This window comes from Xyrauchen texanus, chromosome 40, assembly GCF_025860055.1.
Source record: "Xyrauchen texanus isolate HMW12.3.18 chromosome 40, RBS_HiC_50CHRs, whole genome shotgun sequence".
Classification (NCBI taxonomy): Eukaryota; Metazoa; Chordata; class Actinopteri; order Cypriniformes; family Catostomidae; genus Xyrauchen; species Xyrauchen texanus.
The window spans coordinates 17,869,036-17,891,645 of record NC_068315.1 but is presented as its reverse complement, the minus strand read 5'-3'; the positions used below and the strand labels follow the sequence as shown (position 1 = coordinate 17,891,645).

The 22,610-nt window shown below is 36.6% G+C and overlaps 1 protein-coding gene across 1 annotated transcript in view; it reads right to left on the bottom strand.

Annotated features, from left to right (window-relative positions):
- Nucleotides 1-10,324, bottom strand: part of LOC127633243 (thyroid hormone receptor alpha-like) — a 203,768-nt gene extending 193,444 nt beyond the window's left edge. Inside the window, exon 1 of the mRNA XM_052112190.1 lies at nt 10,060-10,324. The gene's annotated coding sequence lies outside the window, so the exon portion shown is untranslated. The remainder of the gene's footprint in view (nt 1-10,059) is intronic.
- Between the last annotated feature and the right edge of the window lie 12,286 nt (nt 10,325-22,610).

The following is a 22,610-nucleotide window of genomic DNA, read 5'->3' as shown; positions in this document are numbered from 1 at the left end:
AGCATTCAAAGTAGAGCTGCACGATTCTGGATAAATTGAGAATTAAGATTTTCTTGCTTAGAATAAAGATCATGATTGTGAAGAATTTTTTTTCAGTGATTTAAAAAACCTGGACATAAGGGTATTATACCCAAAACCTTGGACTCAAGATGGCGCCGAGTATGGCTGCGTTTAAACACTGCAGTTTATTGTTTGTTTTGTTTACAGTTTTTTGTTTTTTTTGTCTTGGATGTTGTCTGCCTTATTGTATACGACAGATAAACGCTTTTGGACATTGGTTCTGCAATTACACACTGAAAACCGGACTTCAAATTCCTCAATGCGACCCTCTGTTTACAAACACGCCAGCGGAGCCCTTAGTCTGGGCTGCCCGGCCGCGGAAACACATTAGGATAAGGGGAAAAAGAGCCGGCGAGAGACCTCTTAGGTAAAAGCAGAGGTGGTGGTGCATGTTTTATGATCAACAAATCCTGGTGTAATCAGAGGAATGTACATTTTATCAAGTCTTTCTGCTCTTCTGATCTGGAATATCTCATGCTTCTCTGTCGACCATTCTGGCTACCGAGGGAATTCACAGCGGTCATTATCACAGCTGTGTACATCCCCCCCACAAGCCGACACAGACCAGGCACTCAAGGAACTGTATGGGAGCATAAGTGAGCAGGAAACCGCGCACCCTGAGGCTGTGTTCATTGTTACCGGGGACTTTAACAAAGCCAATTTTAAAACAATCGCACCAAAATACCACCAGCACATCAGCTCCAACACACAAGGAGACCGGGTTTTGGACCATTTCCGCGTGGCACTTAATGCGCGGACCTCCGCTTTTAATTACAGGAATGCGGAGGAGCAGAAACAAGCCAGTTATGCCCTCCGTAACTCTATCAGAGCAGCCAAATGTATTTGAAGGACAGTTCAACACCACCGACTCTAGAAGTATGTGGCAGGGAATTAACATCATCACGGACTACAAAGGGAATAAAAACTCCGCCGTGAACTTGTATTAAGCTCATCTCTCCCGGATGAGCTTAATACATTTTATGCTCGTTTCGAGGACAATAACACCACCTTTTTGGAGAGAGCACTCGTGGCCGATGCTACAGATGATGGTTCACTCTCCATCTCTGTTGCGGATGTAACCCGATCTTTCCAACGGGTGAACATCCGCAAAGCTGCGGGTCCAGACGTCATTCCGGGCCGCATCATCAGAGCGTGCTGGCTGGTGTTTTTACAGACATTTTCAACCTGTCCCTCTCCCTGTCTGTAGTCCCCACATGCTTCAAAACGTCCACCATTGTGCCTGTACAAAAGCAATCAAAAAGAACTTGTTTAAATGACTGGTGTCCTGTTGCTCTGACCCCCATCATCAGCAAATGCTTTGAGAGGCTAATCAGAGATCACATCTGCTTTGTGCTGCCCACCTCTCTGGACCCATTGCACTTTGCCTACCGCAACAACCGCTCCACTGATGATGCCATTGCATCTACAATACACACTGCTCTCTCCCACCTGGAAAAAAGGAATACATATGTGAGAATGCTGTTTGTAGACTACACCTCAGCATTTAACACCATAGTGCCCTCCAAGCTTGATGAAACTCCGGGCTCTGGGCTTAAACAGCTCGCTGTGCAGCTGGATACTGGACTTCCTGTCAGGCAGACGTCAGGTGGTTAGAATGGGCAGCAACATCTCATCACTGACCCTCAACACTGGAGCCCCGCAAGGCTGTGTTCTCAGCCCACTCCTGTATTCCCTATAAACACATGACTTTGAGGCAACACATAGCTCCAATGCCATCATTAAGTTTGCTGACGATACGACAGTGGTAGGTCTGATCACTGACAATGATGAAACCTACGGTGCACTGAGGTGCACACCTCTCCCTCAACATCAGTAAAATCAAGGAGCTTGTAGTGGACTTCAGGAAGAAAGACAGAGAACACAGCCCCATCACCATTAATGGAGCACTGGTGGAGAGAGTCAGCAGCTTCAAGTTCCTCGGTGTCCACATTACTGAGGAACTCACATGGTCCGTCCACACTGAGGCCGTTGTGAAGAAGGCTAACCAGTGCCTCTTCTTCCTTTGACGGCTAAGGAAGTTTGGAATGAACCACCACATCTTCACACGGTTCTACACCAGTACTGTAGAGAGCATCCTGACTGGCTGCATCACCGCCTGGTACGGCAATAACACCGCCCACAACCGCAAAGCCCTGCAAAGGGTGGTGCGAACTACCGGACACATCATTGGAGGTGAGCTTCCCTCCATCCAGGACATCTATACCAGGCGGTGTGTGAAAAAAGCTCAGAGGATCATCAGAGACTCCAGCTACCAGAGTCATGGGCTGCTCACTGCTACCATCAGGCAGGCGGTATCGCAGCATCAGGACCTGTACCAGCTGACTACATGACAGCTTCTTCCCCCAAGCACTCAGACTTTTGAACAATTGATCTCTCACGATCAATAATCAGCACTGCACTTTATTAAACTTATATCTCACACTGGACTGTCAAATATATTCTCTGTATATATATTTTTTATATACTCTTTATTTTTTATTTTTATTGTATGTGTATTCTATAGTGTGTATTGTTTACTGTACATTGTATATTATTATTGTGTTGTGTAATTATGTGTACATTTGATATGTAAATTGTATTGTGTAAATATGTTGTTTACTGTAATTGGTATATGTCTCGTCACTGTCATGACTGCTATGTTGCTAGGTAGTGTACATGGTAGTATGACATTAAAGTGATTTGATTAAACAAAGTAACATTTAATTTACTAGAAGTTCTGACAAAATGTTCTCTGCTTCAATCTATGCAAAAATGCAATAAGTTAATCAAATATATCAATTTTAAATGTCCTAAGTCCACAAGGAGGCGCAACGAATACATTATAAAAAAAATTTTATTATTATTTTAAAACAAATCCTGCTAAAAACTGCATAATAAATAAAAAAAACTATTTAACCCGTTTCTCACATGCTACGTTAAAAGCAAAATGGGCAGAAAAAAGCTTCATTAACTGTCCTATGTTAACATGGTATTGCACTTAAAATCAAATATGCAATAAAACACTGTTATTTTACAATATATATATTTTTTTAAAATAAATATTAACCATTTAAATTAAAACAATGAGGCCTTTTGTGATTCTCTTGTAAAACTTGCTTCAAGCTTGTAAAGGAATTATTCAAGAGTCAGTAATTAAGTAGAGAACAGAGTAAACTATTTTTAGCAACAGCAGTAAATAGAAGTATAATAATAACATAAAAAGTAATTTAATGCAAATGAAAGTACTTAAATATTTGACACTCTTTACTGTGTGATTATTAGACTACATTACACTATATTCATACAGATTTGATGCAGTAAGAATGCCTGAATGCCTATAACAGACATAATGCAGTTTATATACATTTAGACATTGCACAAATCTAACATTTTGAAGAATTTGTCCCGTCTGCTTATACATTAACCGATGTGTTTGCTTTAAAATCTGGTCAAGACAGCGTAGATTTAATTATGTCTGTTTACACTGGTAATTCATTAACAGCTGTGTTTACATTAATATCACCAAAAGAGGGGTCTTTTGATTAAAAACATTGCAGAGTTTCATGCAAGAGTGCTGCATTCATCACGAGATACAAGTGCACGGGCAGGCACGCGAGCACTTAAAAGGAGCCGGCTGAGATCAAACAGCGCACGGTTAGAAAATTTAGTCAAATCTTGGAAATCCCAGTATTTTTGTAGCATTTGTGGCTATTAAAATATTGAACTGAACAGAGATTCTGTCACACTCCTGGCTAATCTTGGCTGCACCCTGCAGTTTGTAAAGCACTGTGCTGGACAAACATCTTTGGCCGTTGCGTTTTAGTTTATTCAGCATCTCGTGTTTTGTAGAAGCCATATGTTACCAACATCTAAAAATTTAAATTTGACCGCTTTATAAGGAGATGCCACTGGAACTTTAATATACATTGCAGAATCGTTGTCATTTAGAAATGAGATCACGTGGGTGTGTAATCTTTTAAAGATTAATCATGCAGTTATAATTTCAAAGACTGCCGATATAACCGTACGATGAAATAAATCCTTTACAATTCCTGAAAATAGTCTCAGACAGTAGAATCGTGGCCTAAATCGTGCAGTGTGCTCCAGCTTGACAAACTGATGGAAGATCTCAAACAAACATGTTTGACGAGCGCATGTCTCTGTGTGCGTGCATGTCTGTGCACATGTGTGGGCCGTGTTATCTCAAAGGGGAAAGAGCAGCGGTGGTTGACATTCATGCGTGATCATACTGAGTGGTAAATTCTGTCATGTTTCACAGGATAGTGGATGTGCTTATCAGTTTAAAACCGAAGTCAAAGTTCATCTTCGGTGGCTGCCATTATGCATCTGTTATGAATAGGGGCAGGTTATGCTTTCTGAGGCCAGAAGCAACCGACCAAGCTGGGGCCCCATTTTAAAAAGATTTGCTTTAAGAATGACACAAACATTATTTTAAATCATAATTTTAAATTCATCCTATAAACCACTGAAGCCAAGTACATTCAAAATGTTTAATGAAATAAAAAATTAAAGACAATTAATGCATGTTTTCCAGTTTTTCCACAATACAGTAATAAAAAAAGAAATATTTACCTACATAGATTTAAATAAATTGAAAAAACATTTGTCAAGTTTGCCATTATATGACACAATATTTTTATTTCTTTGAGGTTTTGTTGTACACAATAGTAAAATATTCCTGTCTTATTTACTTTCATCTGGAGCTTATATTCTGATGCTGACGGTGTATTTTATGTAAGCATTGTAGGCAACATTCATAACTAACAATAAACATACAAAGCACAGTGGCCCCTCAGCACACTAGAGCAGAAGGAAAAAACATTGCTGTTTATCAAGCGCTGAGATTTGCTTGTTGCAAAACAATCTGGAATAATTGTAACAGTCCATGTTCAGAACATTAAATCTCTGTGACACCTGTGCTAAAAAAAACAATCTAGACAGTTCAATGAATGATACAGAACGCAGGTGTCTCGGCATGCATTTTTGAAACCTTATTAATTTGACACAGTGCCTAAAAATGTGCCAGTCCTCCATGAGACACTGAAGAAGCAGCGAGATGCGGTGCTGCAGGTATGGACATTTGGTCAGAGCAGACGCAGGCAAAAACACGTTCGGTGTGAACAGCCCCTAACTCATCCATTTGCGCGTATTTGTAAGTGAGAGCACGTGCCCAAAACAATATCGGTTATTATAAATGTATTGATAAAGACAATAATGAAGAGAAAGCAGGAAATTATGTTGGATCTCCTTTAATGCCACAATTGAGCTCATCTGACCTACTGTCTCTATGTAAACTACATTTATATGGAGACATGAGGCTTCTAATGTTCCCTGATTTCTTCAACCTTATAAGTGACTGCAAGATCAACTCAGAACACATCTCAATGTCCAAACCGAACGATTTAAAAAAATAAAAAAATGTCCATGTACAAACTGCAGCTAAATACAATTGCTACTCCATCTCTGAGTGCTTAAAGAAATAGTTCACCCAAAAATGAAAAGTTTCTGATCATTTACTCACACTCGTGCCATCCCAGATGTGTATTCCTGTCTTTCTTCAGCAAGATTTTCAGAAGAATATTTCAGCTCTGTAGGTCCACAAAATGCAAGTGAATGGGTGCCAAATATTTGAAGTTCCAAAAAGCACATATAGCCATCATAAATGTCATCCATACAATTCCAGTGGATTAATTTATGTCTTCTGAACTGAAACGCTAGGTGTAAGAAATAGATAAACCTTTTTTTTTGTAAACTTTTTACAAAAAATGCTTGCTTCCAGCCAGCTCGTTGACGAGGGTGGAATTCAAGCTGCCAAGCGCGTAAGCCTCCTCTGCATAGATATTCATATGTAGATACCTTATAAGCAGCTGTTTCTCTGGACCGCAATACTGTTTCCACACTAAAGCAGTTTGTGCAGTAGTCTGAGCAAGGAGTTCGGTCTGAGGCATCTCCTCAATTCACTTGCTTTCAAATGATTCAAACAGCTCTCCTTGTTGACTGTTCCAAGATGGCGCCACAGTTGATGTATCAAAACCAGCCGAATTAGACAACTGTGTATGAATATCTATGTTCCTTGTGAACACTGTGCTTCCATATTTTTTTGTAGTTCCTCAACCCTCGTGAATTAAAAAAAAAAAAAAAAAGTTTTCAATATTTATCTATTGTTTACACACACCTAGCTTTACAATTCAAAATAAATTAATTAATTCACTGGAATTGCTCTGGTGCTTCAAAAATGTGGCACTCATTCACTTTGTCCACAAAGTAGTCCACAAACTGATGGACCTACAGAGCTGGAATATTCTTCCAAAAATCTTTGTTAGTGTCCTGTGCACACAGTTGGGTTATTGTAAAGGAGTGACAACTGCATACTTTAACTGAATTAACTAGAGACAAATTCAGGTATCGACTATTGCATTTACGGCACATCTGTGTAGTATGTACAGAAGCAAACTTAAAAAACTAGCTGTTAATTAAAAGCACATTTGAGATTCTACAAGTACATGTAAGCAAAAAGTGAAGTGAAGTGTCTTGTACACAAATTTTGGACCCAGTCTGGCTTGTTCCAATGAATTTGCTGCTCCCACCAGTCCTAGTTCTCGGGGCAACCCATGTATTACAATATTTTAAGGGTCAGTTCAGACAAAACTCTTTACTGTGCTATAAAAAGCTAAATGCAGCGCAACGAATAGAACAAAACTCAGCAGTCTTGAGAAGCATTTTTAAAAAAATTAGTTTTTTTTTACTTGAAATAGCGTCTAAAAAATGTGCCACTTCTATGCGATATGATGAAAAAACAGCTAGATTAAGAGCAATGGTCAAAGATGTCTTTTGAGTAAACATTTACATTGAAAAACAATTGCAAAATAGTGCAGATGGATGCAAAATCATGTTCGGTGTGAACGGCACCTTACAAGCTTAAAACACGGCACTTCTGTTAATGGTAGGGCTGGCAGCAGGGCAGAGAATCTAAAAATAACTTTTCACTTAAATATTTCACATTATATTGAAGCTTGAAATTATATAAAAATTTAAAGACAGTATCTGTTCTATTTGTTATGGTGCATCTGTTTTGTTTTTTTGTTTTTTCTTTTGGGGAGGGGGGGGTTAGCTCATGAATGTGATCAGTCTGTGTTGGGCACACATTAAAAATCTGAATACATATTTTAGCATTCAATGTGCATTTTTAATCTTAAATTTGACGAATATTCAAATTTAATTTGGCAGCCTTACTCAACGGCAGATAACAAAAACCTTTGGGATTATAATGCATCTTCAGTCGCTAATATTACTTTGGTCAAAAATGTAAAACACCAAATGGTAAAACGGTGGCATCCAACAAAGTGATGTTATAGTTATCAATATATCAATCATCACAATTTCAAGAGTAACTCCTGTATACAGACATGCATGAAATGGGATAACTAACAGAATCCTTTCCTGCATTAAAATGTGTTTGTTTCTCTACAGACTTTGCAATGTGTACGTGGCATATACATGTTTGCTGGATTCTGAAAAGGATGCTTGTAAAGGTCTTTTTATAGTGTGCTCTTACTTACAAATTAACACAGCTGATAAAGGGACAGGACATTGTGTTTTTAAAGCAGATGTCACTTAGTATGACAAATTGCCACATTCTAAGATACGAATATTTAACATAGAATTACATTTTACTCAAATGTAATCTTGTCAGATAACATTAGTTGATGTTTTACATAGAAGATAATCAGCTGGGTCTAGTTTGTGTATTTTAGGTATAAATGCATGACACATATAAGGTGAGACAGAAAATTCTGATAAACTAAAAGGTCAACCTTTCAACTCGTGCAATCTGTGCTATTTCCACTTAAAATATCCTAATACCACAGTGAGCAAACTCAAATAGCGATGCTAAATAGTAATTGTTTGGTTGGTCCAGGTATGCCTTTTCTTCTTTTTACACACACACAAAAATCTTCTGCGATATCTAATGGGTTTGTTATGACAGGACCAAATAGTGAAAAGCAGCCAACTGATGTGTAAGACACGATTATGATGGGTTGGGTGTGAAGTGGCAAAAATTACCAAAACAAAATGAAGAGGACCTGTGGTAAATTACGTAATGAATTAACATCTCTTTAAGAATTTCCAAATGCTTGTTTTATAGAGATACCACAAAGTAACCATGTTGATATTGCTAACCCATACTTTTTAGACTGACAACCCTCAAGACCACATAAAGCCGCTGTAGCACCATTAATTTGGGATAAGGACTTCAGCTGAATTCTGCCTTATTTTCTAACTTGAGGCTACATTTTTACTATGCTTTCGGCATTGTTGTCCATATATTAAGGGGCCACAGTATGGAAAGCTACTAAGAGAGAGGCCAGAGAAGGTCACTTCCCCCCATTAAAAACTCATCAGGACCAGACAGAACAAGCCAAGCTACTGTAGAACAAATCCTGCAACTCATCTTTGCCTGCCGTTTTCAACTCGGTACCAGCTAGATGTGCTCACTTGAGACAACTGACAAAAAAGTGGAAGAGTATAAAATGTGTCGTTTATTACAGAGGGATTTCAATAATCATAGCAAGACTAATAAAATCATATAAGCCTATATCTTCATCTGCAGTGTGCGTATATAGCACAAATACCAAGGCATTTTGCCTTTAGATTAGTTTCTCTTGAGAAGCATTACAAAATACCAAAGATGCAATCTTTCTGAAAATTGTATATGCTGAGATATGTACCAGGATATGGAATTATAATGCAGCAACAGGTGGCATGTTTAGATTACTTAAAATGATTCATACCGCATATATTAGCACAAGCCAAAATGTGATAGTGATTAATAAATGCTTAAACTGTTGTGTAAGTTTGCATATTCCCTGAGAGGATTTAAAATGTGAACACTTGATTATTTATTAAAAACAGCCAGCATTAGTACAGTATGGATCATTTTGGTCGTGAGTAATTTAGTTTCATTTAAGGAATGCACTTAAAGAATACATAATATGTAAATCAATAAAACGGATAAATCAATAAAACGGAAGGATTCCAGTACATAAAAGCAAAATGCATATGGGACATAGTCTTGTATAATTAAATCAAGCAACTGGGCATTTAATATGTGATATACACCCTAATCACAGATTAGCTATAATTGTACTGTATGAGTCAAAGTAAAAAATAAATAAAAAATGGTGGCATTTACTGCATTTCGCTACACCAGATGCTTTCACATACTATTTTCATTTTTAAGCAATGAAATAACTACCATATGCAAGTTCTGATACAGAGTGGTTTTAGTTAAGATACTGTAAATGGTTTTACTGTTAATAAAGCTTAGCATGCATATACAGAAAACACATTACTGTACATTAAAATGAACAGTCCACATTAACTTTTCAGAAAAGCAGTGAGCTCATGAAGTAAGGCAAGCATAAACTGAAATTTTCATTTCTACACAAACTAACCTGTTGGTACTGTATCATTTATGTATATGTTATGAGCTAAATAGAGTAGTAACAAGCACTTGAACTGAATTTGTTAGTACAATAATTCACACCAGCTTCAGAGAGAGAGATGTGTGTGTGTGTGTGTGTGTGTGTGTGTGTGTGTGTGTGTGTGTGTGTGTGTGTGTGTGTGTGTGTGGCAGGCATACTGTACCAACAGCTACGGTGCAATAATGTGTCTGTTAGTACAGTATGTGCTTGCTACTAACTAGGCCCCATACACAGCAAGACATTCTTGCGCCTACGACCTGTGCAATGTCATAACTACTGACATTCAAAAGCCCGCGTGCATTATACCCACGAGGTGCCTGTAGTGTCTTCCAGTAAGATGCGACGGGAATTTATCATTTTAGCTTTCAGGCAGTTGATCTGTCAAAACATGCAACTAGCGCACACACTGGAGTTAGCTTGGTCCTGCAAAATAACACGAGCTTTTGTAACATGCTGAAATGCTGCAAATGAAAGACCACAGCGCGCGACTCACCGTGAGAATGTTTGGCGGGTTAGCGCAAGATCGGAGAGATCCTGTGACTCGCAGATAAGTGGAAACGTCCAGGCGGTTCGTGTATCCAGTGCAAGTGTACACTGCGTGCCGATACCTCCCTCCGCAGTGAGCCTTCAAACTAATCTTTCCTCCTCTTAAAGTCCTTCTTTCATTATTTAGGACATGGACTTGACTCTCGGTGTTTGGTATTTACCCTCCTTTGGTGTAGGTAAGGGGTACAAAAAGTACTCTGCCGTGCCTGTGCTGCCTCGACAGGGATTTGAAATGAAGAGCTACGATCGCTCCTCCCTCCACAGTCCCACTGTCATGTACAGTACTGGGGTGCGCATAAAACAATTTAATAAAACTATCTACCGCTCTCTACAGGACTACCATTGTAAAATACTTAGGCTAGATGTCTGCACTTGTCTCTCAGTTTAATTCAGATTTACTGGCATGACAGTTGGAGTATATTTCCAAAGCGTTTTGTTAAATACAAACTGTTTTAAACAAGATAATAATGTAATAATAAATACAACAATTAGTAGTAATGGGGAAAAAAAGAACATTAAAATATGTAAAAACTGAGAATGATTAAATAGAATAAAAAGACACACTGGCAGCCAAAAGTTTGAAATAATGAACAGTTTAGCTGTTTTGGAAGGAAATCGGTACTTTAATTCACCAAAGTGGCATTCAACTGATCACAAAGTATAGTCAGGACATTACTGATGTAAATAACAACACATCACTATTTGAGAAAAGTAATTTTTGATCAAATCTAGAAAGGCCTCATTTCCAGCAGCCATTACTCCAACACTTTATCCTTGAGTAATCATGCTAAATTGATGATTTGATACTAGGAAATCACTTGCCATTATATCAAACACAGTTGAAAGCTCTTTGGTTTGTTAAATGAAGCTTAACATTGTCTTTGTGTTTGTTTTTGAGTTGCTACAGTATGCAATAAACTGGCATTTCTTAAGGTAAGGTCAAAAATGGCAAAAAAGAAACAGCTTTCTCTAGAAACTCGTCAGTCAATCATTGATTTGAGGAATGAAGGCTATACAATGCTTGAAATTGAAGATTTAATTCAAAGGTGTATACTACAGTCTTCAAAGACAAAGGATAACTGGCTCTAACAAGGACAGAAAGAGACGTGGAAGGTCAGATGCACAACTATGCAAGTGAATAAGTACATCAGCGTCTCTAGTTTGAGAAATAGACGCCTCACATGTCCTCAGCTGACAGCTTCATTGAATTCTACCTGCTCAACACCAGTTTCATGTACAACAGTAAAGACTCAGGGGCACAGGCATTATGGGAAGAATTGCACAGAATAAGCAACTTTTGAAACCTAAAACTAAAAGAAATGTTTAGAGTGGGCAAAGAAACAGACATTGGACAACAGATAATTGGAAAAGAGTGTTATGGATCTTAACCCCATTGAGGTTTTGTAGGATCAGATAGACTGTGAGGTGCGTGAGAAGTGCCCACAAGACAGTCACATATATGGCAAGTGCTACTGGAAGTGTGGGATGAAATTTCACGTGAGTGTCTGGACAAACTGACAGCTAGAATGTCAAGATGCACGATATCATACGAATTAGCCAAATATAGAAAAGTCGTACGAATCTTGACGATTTCACCGTGAGAGTGTGTTGGATGAGAAGAAAGTGTTTCTCATCCTCTACTTGCTTTAGGTCGCAGTGTCTGCATATTCATATTCTCTGCTCTCTCTGTGTCCAGGCTTTCTTATGTCTTCCTCTCTCTAGTTGTAAATCATTGTCACTTAATCTGTATCTTGAGAGGATTTTTCTCTTTTTACATTGTTTAATTGATAACTAGTTTGTCAATTGTTTGGTTCTATTTAGGGCTAAATAACATTGTTTTTTTTTTGTTTGTTTTTTTTTTTTGATTGCTTTAATGATTGAGTTGTATATTCAATCCATGTTTTAATTGGTAATTTCATATGGCCGAATAGTGATTTAATTGCATTAAAATGCCCTCCGAGCCTTTTCATTCAATGCTTTTACAGCCAGACCAAAACCCCCAGATGCACTGATCTCAATGCCCAGATAACTGTAGCTGGTGCTGTGCTGTAGGACCTCTCCTCTATAGGTGAATTGGTATTTGTTTCCCTGAGATCTGGCCTTCTTCTGGGATAACATGACTCTGGGTTTGTCCAGGTTGACTGTAAGGGCCCACTCCAGACAGGACGAAATCATCTGCATACAGCAGACATTTGACCTCAGTGTCATGTAGAGCAAGGCCAGAAATACTAGACTGCTACCGAGCGGCTGCAAAATCATTTGTAAAGATGTAAACAGCTTGCTTGCTCTCTCTCTCTCTCTCTCTCTCTCTCTCTCTCTCTCTCTCAATTTAAAGTACTTTATTGGCATGATTGTATTAAAGCATTAATACACATTGAAAACACATGCAAGAAAAAATTATAATTATGATTTTAAAAAATATTAACAAATAATAATTAACGTTAGATAAAAATAATTATCTCTTTCTTTCTGTGGCAAAGAATGGACAATGGCCCTAAATATTTGACTTTTTTATAAATGTACTTACTTTAAATATATAATTAAATAAATATGATAAAAAAAACACATATGAATAATAATTATTATTATTACAATATTTTTCAGATATTGCCCTACATTGAGCTTCTCAATAACAACATGATATTGCTATAAATGTAAGTTTTATTGATCTATTTTACCCATTTTCTGGATATATTAACAATATGCTTTTCAGTAAGTCTTATTGATGTAAAATGGGTGAATGTTCTTATAGTATTTTAGTTCTTATGTATTTTAGATCTATTTTAGACATTTCCAGGAAGTGTAAACAATACACTATTTTAGTAACAGTATTATTTACATTAAATGGATGAACTGAAATTTAGAGTTGAATTTCATTTCTTTTATGAAATGCATGCATTATGCATAGGTTCTTGATTGATTGATTAATTGATTGATTTTCACTGACTCATGACAGTCAGCCTACATTATATGTCAAGCATGCTTTTCTGAAGTTTATATAGTTTATATTCTGATATATATTTATATAATAATACATTTAGTAATATATAATATTAATAAAAATTTATATATATATATATATATATATATAATAATAATAAATAATACATTTCACAGAAATGTAAACAATAAGCATTTAAATAAGAATGTAGAATTTTTACAGTAGGGACAAAATAACATTTTCACCCTGTGAAGAAACAATACATCAACCTGTTCTTGCAGTGGTGTTTACTGTTTAGCTAAATCACACAGTATATCATAAAGATTGTACTCCCTCAATACCTTGTCAAGTTTGTACATGTATGGATATTCTGAATTCCTTATATTTAGAATTAAATGACATATTGTAAGGAAGGACTGATCAAACTCCTAAAACAGTTTGAATGATACATTTGAGCCAATACTTCAAAGACAAATTGACAAATTATAGAGATAAATATAAACGAGCAAGAAAAGGCCCTGCAGTAAATAAACCCAAAGCAAACAGTATGTCTTCAGGTCTGCATCAAATATATAGCATGAAACACACTGCAAGAGCAACAACTCAAGCACTAATGAAAATAATAGCTTAGTCTCATACTGCATTCAAATGAATGACTCGTCTTTACCCAGCCAACATAGTGAGGTCGTGCATGTCCCTGCATAAATAACAAAAACCTGTAATTGTTTATTTAGACGCTGACATTTGATTTCATTTTTGCTCACTGAGTCCTAATAAAGAACAGAGGAACAAGGCAGCGCACTCAGACAGGAGGAGATTTCTGGCTGATAATATCTTTTGCTCAGAAAGTATGGAAATTTCCATAACATTTCCAATCAATATTTTTTCTATAACCAGAAAGTATTTCTAAGTACAGAATGCTGCAATAATGTCCACAATTGATTCAGAGTAAAATGTATTATGTGATTATTTCACAACACTATTGTTAAGGCTAATAAGCAAAGATACTTAGACTTACATCATGCTGAACTGTAGTTCCTACAAACCCATTGTTCATTTCAATCCATGTTTATTTCAATAAACTGAAAAGAATTTGAGTTAAAGCAAAGTGAAAGTTTAGAAAAAAGAAGGGGGGTGCATGTCAAATTGTTTTGAAATAGTGACTGTTAATGAAGGAAACAATTTAAGGATGATATGATGCAATACATTCTTTGTCTTTTTTGCCCTGCTGTAAGGGTAGTTTTTTCAACCTTAAATTCTTGGTCAATAGAGTCTGGCTGCACCAACCTCAGGATTGGTAGAGAGAATAATGTACTGTAAATTCAAGTGTTCTGCTGATGCTTTTTTATCCAGGTTGAATGATAATACAGGGCAATTTCTAAATGGCATTTTTGCACAGTTGAAGGGCACTTCGGTAAGGGGGTGCCACTCAAATGGTCGTTCCAAACAAACGTAAGAAAATTAATCCTTTCCCAAAGCGTCCTTCCACAAGACTGTTAGCTTACATTCATAAAGTAATGCCTTTAAGAGCTCTCTGCCCTTTGGAGTAAGAAGGGCATTAGGATGACCACTGTCGAATAGAATTCGCCCACAGTATTTGCAGAATTCAACAACTTGGGTTGTTGGGTTTTTTTAAGAGACCAAAAAATAAATACCTTACAAAATAATTTTCTTCTCTTTTTGGTTAGGGGGAAATGTTTTAATTCTAAGATCTCTTGTTGTGGGATTCATGAGTTTCATAACATTTAATTATGGCAATCTCATACAAATTGAGCAAGAGAGCAGAATTGTAATGGGTGACTAAAATGACTGAATAACTGCAGGGTTGCCTGTCACACTATTTTGAAACAGTGACTGCTAACGAAGGAACATTTTGAGGATGGTATGACGCAATACCCACTTTGGTTCTTTTGCCCTGCTGTATGGACACCTCAGGGTTGGCAGAGTGAATACTGGGTAGAGTAAAAAAGCAAGATGATTTTGTACAAGATGCCAGGAGTTTCTTACATTGTTGTAATTCCTTAAGCCTTTGCCAAGCCATGTACTGTACTACATTCCAGTATGATGTCAAAAGTAGGCCCCGCTGGTATTTTGAATCGGTACCAAATTGATGCCAGAAAAGGTACAATGATGTCAGTCTTTCTAGAAAGAGTACTGTCTGTAGAGTACTAACACAATATGGTTCCCAAGTGCTGTCTGACAGGTGGCTGCCTTCAAGCAAATGCCTATTTGTGTGCATGCTCGGTTTTGATTTAGTGTAAGATAAATAAGCCTGCTTCTCCAGACTGATTGCACTGTGAATTTGGTGAAGGTATTTTGAAATTTTTGCTGCTGAAATTGATCTGTACTAACTGAAATTTCAACCTCTGTACCCTGTGGCAAATGCTGGAAGTGTTGAACGTTTGGGCACATGTGAATTTCAGTTGCCGGTTGAAATGTCTACAGAGTGGCACCAAAAGCGAGTTGTATTTTTCCTTGTAAATTATGTAATAGAGTTAACAGGAATGAATATTTTATCAACCCTGTCCCCAAACCTAACCATCGGTCAAGTAAAAATTACATTTTAGGGCAAAACTACAAACTCTGAATCACACAAAATATTGTTTATTTGAACACAATCATTTTCTGCTTTCCATGGAACCTAAACCTGTGCCTCAGAGGTTGATATTAATGTTATATCGTCATGAAATGAGAATCATTCAATTTTACTGGTATTGACCACTGACATTTTGCTATTCTACCCTACCTCCAGAAAACACAGTTATTTCTGTGTAATATGTTCTTAAGAATTTGTATTTCTTTGTAAGACATAAGACTTTGAATGGACCGACAAAGCTGTTGTTGTCATGGTACTAGCATAAATTGAATTCCTTCAGAGCAACTAAAGATAGCATCAAAGAAAGTACACAAATCCTTTGATTGGCTGTTATTATCACTACACCCCTGCACAAATTCAAACCTTAAAAACGTTGTGCTGTGTTGGTTGTGACACAGCTAATTATGCATTGTACTCCTTTAACCTTCAGCTTTGCATACATTCAAAAGTATGTAAATAAGTAAGGGATTAATCTAGCAAATGGAGAAAGAAAAGCCCAGGAAGAGTGCATTAGGGCAAAAACATGACAAAACATAAGTGCTTTAACTAGCTCCTTCTGAATAATTGCAGGAGCAAGCTGCAGCTGCTGTTCATATATGGCAACATATCACATTTGTTGTGATATGGTCTTGTTTTCCTATATCTCACATAAGCAAATATTTGATTATTGCATTTTTTATAGTCTGCTTAAAATCTGGTCAAGTTTATTCATCTTATTCTGGCCAAGAACCACCCAAATAGACAGATAAGAGCTGTCTGACTGACATTAGTAGCAACCAATTACAGTTTGTGTGGCAATTAAGGACAGGTTCATCCAAAATCTTTCATTTCAATAACATACAATTAATGAAAACATCAAGAACATTAAGATATATTGAAAATATGTGTAGATCTTGCCATCAAATATTTTGTGTTCACAAATGTAATAAGTACAGATTATTTCTCAGAAAGACCAATTTACAATTCTGTTCATGTATTTGCAGATACTTTAACAGATACTTACTTGAAACTTGATTACTTAAAGTGCCTCAAGCAAACTCTTAATATCTTTTAAGGATCAGAGTTAAATCCATCTTGTGGAGACACATTCACTGTAAGTGGCCAAGTGTAAATTTAATGTGCATCAGTAATAATGCATGAAGTGACCAAGTGAAAAAAAAAAAGACAGATTAAATGACAATCCTAGATTCTAATTAGAATGTATTTTGAATCAATAAAGCAGAGGGAACCTCAAGGCCAGGCCGAGTGAAAATAGAGGATATGTTTTGTCAAAACATGTGGCTGACCTTTGACCTCAGAGTTCATTGTTACCATGAAAACACACAAGGCATGTGAGAACAAATCCTCCATGGATACCAACTTTTATGGTATAAATAAAAAACAAATAAAAATATATATTTGGAGTGACACTTTGCAAGGCTACTTCCCCTATATGGAATGCTAAACAAGGGGATGAGCATGTAAATATTAAAGGGATAGTCCACCTAAAATTTTTTTTAATTCTGTCATCACCTTCTCAACATCTGCTTAACGTCTCTTTTTGTGCTCCATGGAAGAGGGAAAAAAAAAATACAGGTTTACAACAACTTATGGCTGAGTAGATCTGACAGAATTATCATATTTGGGTGAACTATCCATTGGGCATGTGTGTGCAGGGATACCACATGTGTATTTTTTGGGGGCTGGTTCATAGAGCTTAGTACAGCAGCGTGAACACAAAACTATTATCCTTGAGGAAAAGAGTTATCAGAAATGAGAAAATTCTCTGAGATTTTTTATTTTGTTTGATCATTTTATTTTTATTATTATTTATTTATTTGAGATTTTTACTTGAACAGTATTACAGTGACATTAGTGTCAGTTCCATTGACTTCGAAACTAATTCTGTTTAATGTTAGACACTAAGGTTACATTTTAAATCACTTTTCCAGTATGTAAAGAGTCCTCAGTTAAATTAATATAGTATTTTCCCATAATGTATTCCATATAGCTTATCTTAATAGCGGACAATGGAAATAAATTGCTGCAAGATCAAATAGAGTGTTGGGTCTGTGTTTTCACTGACAGTAGATAAAGCATAAAACAAATATAACATTCTCTTCTGAACATATAAAATCTACCTCTGTATTCTGGCATAGTGAAGGTCAGAAGACACTCTGTGACATTTGTTGTCTGAAACCTTGTCACATCTCCATGAAGCTTTTATGTGGGATGTTTATGTCCCTTGCATGATAGCTGGAATAGATTTGATGTAATCATGTTGTTAATGGTGCAAGTCTTGATGAGATCTTGAGATCTTCTCTCACCCACCAGATGTTATCATTTAAAATAAAATAAAGAATTCAGACCGGCTCAGATCCATATTTCAGCTCTTGTAATATTGTAAAAGATGTTGTTCTCTGTTTCTATATAAGGAATCATTTTATTCCTCAACATGAGGTTTAATAAAAGTCTTAACACAACACTTTAAATCACATTCAGACAGACATCCTCTGAACCAATAAAGCACATTATTTGAAAATCTAATATTTGCTGGAAATCAGAAGTTATTGAAATAAATGTTTTGAGTGTTAAGATGTGTTTGTGCGAGTATGGCTCCATAAACACCTCAGGGTTCAATGAACTCTGATCTCTCCCACTTTTAAAAATTCCCTACAAACACAGCATTCTCATACAAAGAAAAATCCTATTGGGATTTGAAGAGTAAACAGCTATCGGCGAAATGTGCAAAATAAATGAATGCCGTTGCAGTGGTTTCCTAGTCTGGTTGTGAATGATTTATTGCAGCTAAAAAGAGAGCTGGCGCTGCATCGCCAGTCCTTTGCATTGCAAAATAAAATGTTCTTCATCAGTATTTTTTTTATGTTTTTCAGTAAATATATCTAAACATCCTGAACCCATTTAATCCCAAATTATTCCCAAGTGAGCACATGTTTAACTCCTTGTGTGGCCCAATAAAACAAACTAAATTCATTTTATTTATTTATTTTTATACTTTTTATATATTAACAGTTTTTTTATTACATACATAAATCATACAAAAATACAGAATAAATTATATACATTAACCCTACATTAGCCAAAATAAGACTTTGCCCCTGAATTTCTGCTAAAACAATAATGACTAATTTATCTTTCCTCCGTTTGAGACATTTGAATTGTAGATGTTTACTTAGTGTAATGACTCACCTGCTCTTACTTTAGCAGCACTAAAGAAAAATGCCCACCCCATATCTTCCCAAATTTTTCAGCTTCCTGCGAGGAAAGATGCATTTCTTGAAGAAACACAATATCATATTTCTTACATTTAAGAAAATAAATATCCTTCCTTCTTTTTATGGGGCGCCCCAAACCATTCACATTCCACATGGAGAGAGACAATCCACTCAATCAAACATTTGACATTTTGATATATTAGAAAAAATAGATTGTATAACAAAAATACAATTATAATGACTGCATTCCAACATTAGAGCAACAAACAAGGTGTCAGTTTATTGCATCGACTCCCTTCAATCTAATTTCAATCTCTCCACAAATGCAGTGGTAGGAATTTTGAATTCCTGCAAACAGTCGTGAATACACGTCTCATTCAACCATTCATTTCCATGAATGGGATAAAAGCAGAGGAGCGTTAAATTTAATTTTTATCTATGCTAATTTTATGATCCTTGCAGACCATAAAAGTGCCACAGGCTTGCCCTGAGACACGTGATTCACAGTCCTGAGGCTAATCATATTACATCTATGAACTCATCAGATATGATGAGCCTTAATTAAGTCTAATTTTGTTCAGATTCAATATCAGAACCCTGGGTCATCTGATACCACCAGAGGGTGTTTTGTGAATAAATTCAAAATTGCCAAGCAGTCACAAGACCCAATAAAATTATAAGCATGACTTTCTAACTGAACTTTTATCCTCTTCTGGACATTGTGGCATAACATAGTATGCAAGCAACCTGAATAATTATTTGGCAACACACCCCTTAGTCTGTAACATTTATGAAAAGAGCTATACATTTAGACATTAGATTTAATCCAAGATTATGCTCATTAAAAAAAAAAATCATTTTCATTGCATCCTGCCCTCAGTCTCTGTAAGGACATAAGGGGTTGTGTGGATGTCTGGGAGCATACAAACCTAGTAACCGAAGCAGTATATTAGAGAAATCATTCTGTCACAATGAGCACATTGAATTGCATCATATATTGCTTTATGTTAGTGAATGATGCATTCCAGCATGAAGTGCCAGGTGAATGCCCTGAAATTGCATGACCTTTACCATTCTGACCGGTCCAGTGCAGTTGCATCATTTTGTCCTGCAAGCATTTGATTAGTCATAAAGCATTCATTTGTGAATGCTTCAGTAGTCAACTAGTCATCAGTCACATTTCTCAGAAAAAGAAAAGGAGAATATATATATATATATATATATATATATATATATATATATATATATATACATATATACACACACACACACACACACACACACACACACACACACACACTGGTGGACAAAAGTTTGGAAAAAACTGATTTTGCTCTTATAGAAAGAAATTGGTACTTTTATTCACCAAAGTGCCATTCAACTGATCACAATGTATAGTCAGGACATTAATAACATGAAAAATTACTATTACAGTTTGGAAAGAAATATTCAGAATTTCTTAAACTTCTTCAACGAGTTCTCATCAAAAAATCCCCCTCGTGCAGCAATGACAGCTTTGCAGATCCTTGACATTCTAGCTGTCAGTTTGTCCAGATACTCAGGTGACATTTCACCCCACACTTCCTGTAGCACTTGCCATAGATGTGGCTGTCTTGTCTGGAACTTTTCACACATCTTACAGTCTATCTGATCCCACAAAAGCTCAATGGGTTTAAGATGGGTTTCTTTTCCAATTATCTGTAGTCCAATGTCCGTTTCTTTGCCCACTCTAACCTTTTCTTTTTGTTTTTTGTTTCAAAAGTGGCTTTTTCTTTACAAATCTTCCCATAAGGCCTGCACCCCTTAGTCTTTACTGTTGTACATGAAACTGGTGTTGAGCGGGTAGAATTCAATGAAGCTGTCATTTGAGGAAATGTGAGGCGTCTATTTCTCAAACTAGAGACTCTGATGTACTTATCCTCTTGTTTAGTTGTACATCTGACCTTCCACATCTCTTTCTGTCCTTGTTAGAGCCAGTTGTCCTTTGTCTTTGAAGACTGTAGTGTACACCTTTGAATGAAATCTTCAGTTTTTTGGCAATTTTAAGCATTGTATATCCTTCATTCCTCAAAACAATAATTTACTGATGAGTTTCTAGAGAAAGCCGTTTATTTTTTGCCATTTTTGACTTCATATTGACCTCAGTACATGCCAATCTATTGCATACTGTAGCAAATCAAAAACAAACACAAAGACAATGTTAAGATCAAACGTTAAACCAAATTAGCAATTTAGCATGATTACTCAAGGATAAAGTGTTGGTGGCTGCTGGAAATGGGGCCTGTCTATATTTGATCAATTTTGATCTTTTTTTCAAATTGTGATGGTGGTGTTTTTTACATCAATAATGTCCTGAACTTTGTGATCATTTGAATGCCACTTTGTTGAATTAAAGTACCGATTTCCTTCCAAAACTGCAAAAATCTGTACATTATTCCAAACGTTTGGCTGCCAGTGTGCCAGAACAAATGCATACATTCTGAGGTTCTTCTCCTATTACTGAATCGTCTGTGTCCTATTATATAGTCCATTCCCTGTTAAGCACCTGCAATATAAACAAAGACAGCGAATTCATAAGACGTTGGAAGTGTAAATGGGCTATATGCAATGAATTAGAATAATAGAAATATACACTGAAGTTCTTATTGCTTTTGTGTCCTTGTTAAATGTCAGGCAAATTTCTATGACAGTGACATGGCTCCTTTTATATGCATGGAAAATGTGGTTCTCATCAGAATTTGGATGAATGCTCAGTTATTATATATAAATTATAGAGAATGTATGTGTTATTAATCATTTTCATCTGCTGACACACAAATCATGGCTAGTATTAACAGCGATTATATCAGCACACACTTCACTTCTACTGGTCGATTTAGATTTTTTTTTTAATTAATAATTCATGGAAACACGATTTTATTTTGAGTAATTATGTGGCCAGTGTTGGCCTTGTGGATAAATGGCATCTAGTCTGCTGGATTCGAAGTTGGAGGCCATTTTTTTTGATCTTCACAAATTTTGTCATTTTCCTTTTCACAGTTTTCCTGGCCAGTGAGAGGAGATTTTCTCCAACAGCTCTGAATGGTTTTGCACCCCGAGAAACAACAAGGTCATCAAGCATTAATCTTTATTGCAATAAAAGAATAACATTACAGTACTGTTCAGCAGCAGATACCCAGGCATCTATCTCGAGGCTGGTGCCCCTGTTGATTTATACAGTTACAACCCGTGGTGTTGGTAACTGCCTTTATCTATCTATGTTATCAGCAGAACATGTTCTCTTTCTTATCTGGGCATGACTATCCGTCCAAGCACGTTTATCTGCGTGAACATGTTTGCACATGCATGCAGGGCCTCAAAATGCAGATGGTCTAACTCTACCTGTCTTTCTCAGCTAAAGTCCTCAAACACCCTCACTAATTTACAAGCATTCCTTCCCGGAATAATTTATTTTGTGTGCACAAACTGTCACCTAACATTTACTAGATGTGATTTGGAAGAAGTTCTGCTAAACTTGCAACTTGCAATCCACATTAAAATGTAACACACTAGTGCACCTCAAAGAGGATTTGGATATACTCCTCACTGTTGTGAAGGGTCCCAAATATACCACTGTGACACAATATCTATAAATACCCCTGAAGCATAGCCCAGGAAAGATTTAAAAAGGTCCATGGAGTACATGTTGCTGTTAGCTTTTACATGGTCTCGTAAAACATTTAAATGTCCGTCCTGGGCAGCCCTCC